Source organism: Leptosomus discolor, chromosome 1 (assembly GCF_034619465.1).
Source record: "Leptosomus discolor isolate bLepDis1 chromosome 1, bLepDis1.hap2, whole genome shotgun sequence".
Taxonomy (NCBI): Eukaryota; Metazoa; Chordata; class Aves; order Leptosomiformes; family Leptosomidae; genus Leptosomus; species Leptosomus discolor.
In genome coordinates this window covers 22,645,340-22,653,064 of record NC_141391.1, presented here as the reverse complement: position 1 = coordinate 22,653,064, position 7,725 = coordinate 22,645,340, and positions in this window count along the sequence as shown.

The window sequence follows — 7,725 nt, the reverse complement described above, 5'->3', positions numbered from 1 at the left end:
TATGCCTCGCATCCTCTCTGTCTTGGAATGGAGCAAGCACTGAAAATAAGGAGAGCAGGGAGCTTCAGGGGCAGTAGCACAGTTTGCACATGACTAAGCGAAGAGTTTGGGATTCTTAAAACCTTTGTGTCATTTTCATTTTATTTGCTCAGGTGTCATGCTGACTACACATCTCCACTGCATCCCATAAGCAAAAAGAGAGATACCAGCCACTCTTGCAGGAGCTTTCCATTAGGTAATCCTATCTCTGTGGTCCTAATTCAAAGCCCATTAAGGTCACTGGAGAACCTTTCATGGACTTCAGTGGAATTTGAATCAGATTCTAACTGTGCTGCCAGATTGGTGCAATAGGAGCATTAGAAATCTGTATTTTGTACAGACTCCACGTATAAAAGGTAAAGGATTCTTTGTGAACTTTGTTTCCTGCGCTTAAGTTTAAAAGAATGAGGTTGGGAGGGTTACCATGTAAGCAAGAAGATACATCTGGGCCCAACACAATTGCCTTCTTGATGGTAGTAGTTTAACTGAAGATACAAACTGGTGTTAGGGAGGCAAGTATGTTTTGCTTCTCTGAAGAAGCTTACGTTATTTGTAATGTATGATCGGGAACAATCAGTCAAGATTATGGCTTTTAATCTCCGTATGGGGAAAGATTTGGTTTGTAATAGTTTATTTTTATTTATAAATTATTGTAACTTAGGATCTTGTGTATTGTCCTTTATTCTAACAAGTATTGGAAATTTTATATATTAATTTGAATTAAAACTAATTATGTTTCAGTGTTAAAGAAGAGCCAATATAAATTCTAAAAACAATGCCTACAATATCTGTAAAAAATGAATAACACAAGAGAGATTTCCTTCTGGAGGAACTGGTATCTAAGTGAGGTACTTTATTTAATTAAATTAGAATATCCTCTTTCCATTAATAGGTGGAAAAAAAAAGTGATCAAACTATTACACAGAAGACTTTAAGAATGCATGTCATAAGAAAATGATGGTGCAGTGGTGGTATACTGGTCTTTATAGTTCTTTAATAATTTTTAATGGTTCATACTCTAAGCAAATTAGAATGATTTGGATCAAAGTGAACCATTTTAAGGATATTATTCTCTCTCCTAAAAATGGATCCACTTCTGTTCCCAATGGCATAGGTGACTATCTCAAAAACCACTCAAGGTCTGAAGTATAAATTACGTCTGAGTAGTAAGAATTTCACGAGACAGAAGATACCACATTCCTTTAAAAGTGATAATACTTAAGGCCTGAGAGTGAAAATTTCTGAAACTAGGCAATTTACCTTGCTTTAGCTTTATGGAACAGCATTAAGAATTGAATCTTGACAAAACAGCTGATCTGTAAGAAATGTGAACTAATGTGATTTGACATTCTTCCACTTATCAGTACGTTGTCTGACAGTAGCTGAATGTAATTTCTGGAAAGTCATGGGATGTGCATTCCAGATCATGGCAATCAGGTCTGGGTGTCCATGTCAATCCCTCTTCAGCTAGTGATTTTTACATTATTGTAATTTTCTAGGGTTATTTTATTGATACTGTTACAACTTTTAAAAAGAATGTCTCCTGTCTGCTGCTATAACTATTTACTTACCTGTATCTTTTAGCTCAGGAAATGACTTCACCTATTTACTCAGTTGAACAAATCTTTAACAGGGTCACTAAATAAATTGGGCTATTTAGCAACTGTCATACTGTAACAAATTGCTTTTGTAAAACGCAAAGTTTCTAAAGCCTTGGTTTGGCTAGAATTCTTTTATAGAAAATTATGTACCATGATTAAACTACCAGCATTGTAAAGCTTAAATATTGTGGGAGATGCAGAAAATATGACTGGATTTTTCTTAAAGGATTCAAATAAATTTAAAAGCTATTTTTGGCTTTCAGTGAGAAAAGGGTTAAGGGGTCAATCGGTTGAATAATGGTGCATATTAGAAGGATGAAGTCCTTTGCATACTAAAGGTACAGTATTGTAAAAGAACTGTCACGTTACATTTTGCTAATTGAAAATGGTTGGTCTTTTTTTTTTTTTTTATGTAGTTAAAAGCTGAGGCTAGTTGCTGAATATTTTATACCCTAACAAAATTTAAGACCTTTTTGTTGTTTCTCTGGTTTTACTCCTGCTATGTATTTTTATAAGATACTGACTTTTATTTTGTGTAGGGTTTTTGAGATAGTATTCCAGATTACATATTTCATTTTTCTTTTCATGCAGCTGAAATAATTGTAAGTTCTTAATTAAAGTGGTATCAGAAACTGCAACTTAAAAAAATGAAAAGAGGCAGGAAGTACAAAATATGACTGATTGGTATGTAAAACATAGAATTTTTTTCTTGGCTGTAATACAGTGGGGAGTGTGGGAAAGTAATCATTTGTTGTAAATGGTGGAAATTATTTGCTGTGTAACTATGTAAATGTTAATTGGGACTACAGTCCCTTATTTTGTATATTGGAGCAAAAAACTTCTATTAAATAAAGTATGTTCTCTAAAGGTAAGTACTGTATCCTTTGTGGAGCCCAAATGGTCAGTCAGCTGCCTTTTGTGCTTTTCAGTGTTTTCGGACCTAAAAAGTATCTGGAATTTCCTGTATTAAGCTAACAGCCCTGAGCCATGGAGGGAGAAGCGTGTTTAAAAACACTGCATTATATATCTTTCTAGGTGTGTTGTTATGAAAATAGTTTGGTGGCAGCTGTGGTTTTGGTGGTGTGCTTCTTCATAATTAGTTTTTAATAAGTTGTTGGTTTCCGAGGAAGAGGAGGAGGGAGTGTTTGGAAATACTGTTCTTTCTTGACTTCCATTTCCTCAAAAACAATCTGTACCTTGCTATAAAATAATGCATCCAAGTTACCTAATGGATTCTTGGTTCACCACCTTGTGGGGCGGAAAACAGAAGGAAAGAAAAACAGGAGTGTTTATAGCACTGACATAGGAGAGAGAGTGACAAAGCAGCGAGTCCAGCATCGGAAGGAAAATACGGAGCTGATTACAGTATCCATGTATGATTCGGTATCAAGTCATCCTTCACATGGAATAAACGCTACTGTTGGTAATGAATATATGTACTTAACGGTTTTACAAACAGCTCATGCCCTGCGGTATTTGTAGTTGTGACAACCACATCCATAGTCTTTTGTTGCGTGGAAATAGTGACTTTTAGGTGTTCAGGTATTTGATGAGTAGTTAAATCGAATTGCATTTTCAGAAGTTAGTCATAAATCAGATTGCATATCTTTAGGTGACATTCAGATGTTAGGACATAGGGATTTGATGCTGCTTCAGATCTCCTGCTCTACCCTTTGACATCTGCATAGGACTGGCAGGTATAACCCAAGATCCGCGGAAGATCTGCATCCTTCTGGAGCAGCAGCTTGAAGCCAGACAGTACAGCCTGGCTCGTTCCCCATGTCTCTGTCTCGGTGTTTCCACAAGCGCCATTGCATATGCACTAGTTGGATCATACACAGATGAAAGTCTACTGCTTGGTTACTTTTTTGTGTGATGTTTGTAACATTTAAACCTGGAGTATCTGAGGCCTCTAGTTACTTTCATAATTCCCATATTAAAATTAAAGGAACTTTTATCTTGTGCTATTAGGTCCAGTCTCTCAGCTTTAGCTTTAAGGTGATCATGTATAGTCTTACTATTAAGCTCATCCTTGTAACTAAAAGAAATTTTGATATGTGAAATCTTCAGTCTTCATTTACCAGAACTTACTTGGCTTTGTTTCTTCTTAGCTTTTTCCACAGAAATTGCCAATTGCCATTACCAGAAAGATCTTAACTGGGTACAGTTAATGACATCAACAGATCCTCATGACTGTTCATCCAAATCAGAAGTTGTCCCTTAGCATACTATACCTGCACGACATGGATTATAAAATAGCAGGGATTAATTCTCATACACACAAAGCTTTGTCTGTTCATACTCATGAAGAGGTGACATCTTTTTTCTGTTTAACTGCTGACTTTGTTCAATGACAGAATTCAGCTTGGGCTGAAAGACTGGGAGTGGGGACTTTTAGAAAGTGTTGAAAATGCATCAGCTGAGGATGCCGAAAAGGGTTGGCTGGTGGTTTGGCTGGTTGGGGTTTTGGGGGTTTGGTTGGTTGTTTAAGTCTGAGAGCAGTTACTCAAAATGGTATTCATAGATTAAACCAGCAGTATGTACATCTCTTCCATTACCTTCATCTGTAAGAGGAGGAGCCTTCATTCAGTACATGTTAATAATCTGTGGGCTGCAGTATTACATTGCAGATACTTTTGTGGTTTTTTTCTAAAAGTTTAAATAATCCACATACGGTTTGTTTGCTTTCAGAGTGGCTCTACAGTGTAAGCTGTCCACTTTTTCCCCCACATTTGTCTGGGTTCATCTTAAGTTTGAGTGTCTTAGAAATTCAGTCTTTGTTTTCCCTCTTGATAATGCAATATGCACATTTTATGGTTTCTGTCTTGTAAGGCTTCAAAGTCCTCTAACCTCTGACAGCATAACGTGAGATGTATAATACATTAGTCTCTTTCCATGTGAGCCTCCAAGTACTCGATTATTACTGAAATTAATATTATACATAATCTGTATTCAAGGATTGTTCATTTTGCAGCAGCTTTGCTACTGATTGATTGTTAGAAATGAACTATGCAAGTCAACCACCATGCAAACACAAGCTTCATCTTTTAGATACCAAGATCTCTGAAACCTGTCGTTTCCAGTTTTAACGATAGAATGTGGGGAGGCAGAAATAAAATTCCTCTGGTCTATATTTAAAAATGTCTGCAAAATTGTCTGCCTCTTACCATTTTATTTTATTTTTTAGGTGAGTTCATTTTTAGGCTAAACCTAAGAGTCTGTTATGGTTGATGAATCCTTTTGAGAGAACTTGTGTAAGAATGTGTTGAATATATGAGGAGGATTGTTTGCAGACATCACCAGTTTTGAAAAGAACTGAGTAATATCTTCCAGTTTCTTCACAAAAGTGCAAAAAAAAAATTCTTTCTTTCTCTCTAATGGCTTGTGATTGCTGCCTGCAGAAGAGATGGTAAGGGCTCAGAAAAGGGCAAGGTACTTTCTAGCTCTCTGTATAGAACTGGTGTTGGCAGCATTAGGGAGCTTTAATTACAGAAGGATCATCAGTCATGTCCTTGATCTGCATTCAGCAGCTTACGTAATCCAGGAGAGAAAAGGCACAGCAGGATCTGTCAGCATAGGGGGAAGTAGCTTAACAATCATTTCCTAACGCACTGGATATAAAGCAGCCTTTCCCAAAAAGACAAAATACTACATTTAGTGCAGATTTGTCGTGTTGGAGAATTTAGGGGGTGCTCAAAACATCCTGCCACTCTAGGCCTTTGTGGCTTAGTAAAGAATCATGCCTTTGTGTGTGCGTTTAATTTGCTGTTTAAGCTTATATTTGAAATTTCCATCTGTAAACAAATCTGTTAGGCTGACATGATTGTATTAATGAGTGCTCCTCCAGAAACAATTTATGCGTATATGTGAATCAAACGGAATATAATCTTGTAATGGTCTGATCTACAAAGCATTTTCAGATATTCATTAGGAGTCATTTTCGTATTTTCTGTTACTGACTTTAAGTTAGGAAAAAATTGAAGATCTCCAAATATTTTATTAGCATGCTATATTATTAAGTGATTCAATATCCGTGGATGCCTAAAAATCACACGGCTGTTCAGAATTTGAATGTCATCACATTGTAACGCAAGTTGATAGACATCAACTGCTTTGAGCTCTGATCATTAGGTTATTTCGACCCTATTTCCCTGAATGTTGCTCTGTTGTAATGGCTGCTTTTATCGGCTCTCCTGAGATGTGCTAATGACATTCAGCTCGAGTTACATACGTTCATGCATGCACATTTATTTGTGTTTCTAGAGGCTGATTATCCGAATGTTATGTCACATCAGTCTTCTCTCGGCATCTTTCATGTCAAGGAAGACTGCTGATTTGCAGCTACAAGCAATCTTTGCTAAATTACTGAGCTGTATTTCAGAGATGAGATCAATGTTCAAGATTTTTCCACTAAAAACCTTTTGAGCTTTTTGTCTTCTAATCTTCATACCTCACTGGTGAAAGTAGTCTTCAATATCAAAACCACTTTCTCGGAGTCATGGAATTGAACAAATACAATGTCAGTATATCCCTTTCTTCCTCTTTTTAAGGAGACTGGAAGGCATTCAATGTGCCTCCCCAAGATTGTCACAGAACCAGAAACATATCTGAAAAAGGAAGCAATTGTTTTATAGAAGACACCGTACAGATTGTTTCTGAGTTTGCTTAGAGTTCAGTGTGGAGGCATGGCGATACTACACAGTGATCTGTCAGAGTGGGTAGCAGGTTAGGGTAAGACCCATTAGGAACTGGAAACCTGGGGGTATCGCTGTGTGCACTACTCCCAGTGTATTCTAGCAGACCCAAATTTTGCAGAGCAGCCACCGAGAACCATTGGTAAGTATCTAGAGAAAGACGGCACTCATCAGGACTGCACTTGCTAAGCACGTGCCAGGCTCCGAGATTTGCCACTGCTCCTTTTCATTCCCTTTTTTTGGATAAGAGGGAGACCGTTTTGATGATACAGTTTTTATACGTATGCAGAGTATTGGGGGGAGGGGCTACAGGTTGAGATCAAGAAGTATGTTCCGCACATATATCGCAACACACCAATTAGCCTCTTTTTCTATATATTGCATGTTGAAAAATTTATAATTCACAAGAGGAGAATTATAGACAAAAGTTACTATAGTTCCTAAGCTGTCTTTTGTCTTTCTTCGTTAAGCAATTGTGTGCAAGATAATACATATTTTTTTGAGGGAAAAAGTTAAAAAATAACTTGGGCATTTAAAAAAAAATACAATGCATGATGATTTTGTGCTTCAGTGAGTAATAGTAGTTGTTAAAGAAAATAAAGCAGTGAAACACTGCTTTTAGCCAAATTTGAAAACTTTTAAAAATAGCATACTGAAAGCATAATAAGGATTAGAGTGAGATGAAAAAAGCCGCAGAGCCTTGAAATCTAAAATCAATGACCATCCTACCAGACTGGAAGAAAAAAAAAAGAAAAATCTGTTTGTGCAGGCTGATAGGGGCAGTCTGTGTTATACAGATTATCAGCATGTAGGGCTGCGTGTCCAAAAAATGGCATCTCCTGGTGTTTATGCTGTATGTCAGATACACCTACATATGTCGGAAGACACAGCTGTTCACTCAGTGGAAGACTTACATAGAGAACCCGTGATGATCATTACAACACATGAGTATTTGTCTTTAACTGCACGAACATCAACTTCAGTTTGGGAAATTGAGAAGGAATTATGTGAAAACAGAGCTGTAATGTGTGCCTAAAAAAGAGAAATCTTGGGTTTATGAGATGCCGAACATCATTCTCCACAGTCCTGAATAATCCAGTCCCACTTCGGTGTTTCCCTTCAAGAAAATGTGTGTGTTTTGAAGAGCTGCTACAAATCTTCCCTGGAGGACCCTAGCCTGCCTGCCACTTACTCCGCTGTAGTCTAGCCTTGCAGTGCCTTCATGAAGTACACATAAAAATTCTACATTATAAAATATTCCTTGCAAAATTAGAAGTAAGACTGGGTAGAAGGCTACCTGTTGTGTGCAACAGGTACAGCAGCCTCTAGGACTTATATCCTTGGTGCTTTTTATATTCAAGTCATCGTTGTTTTAACTTAGTCTGTTCGGT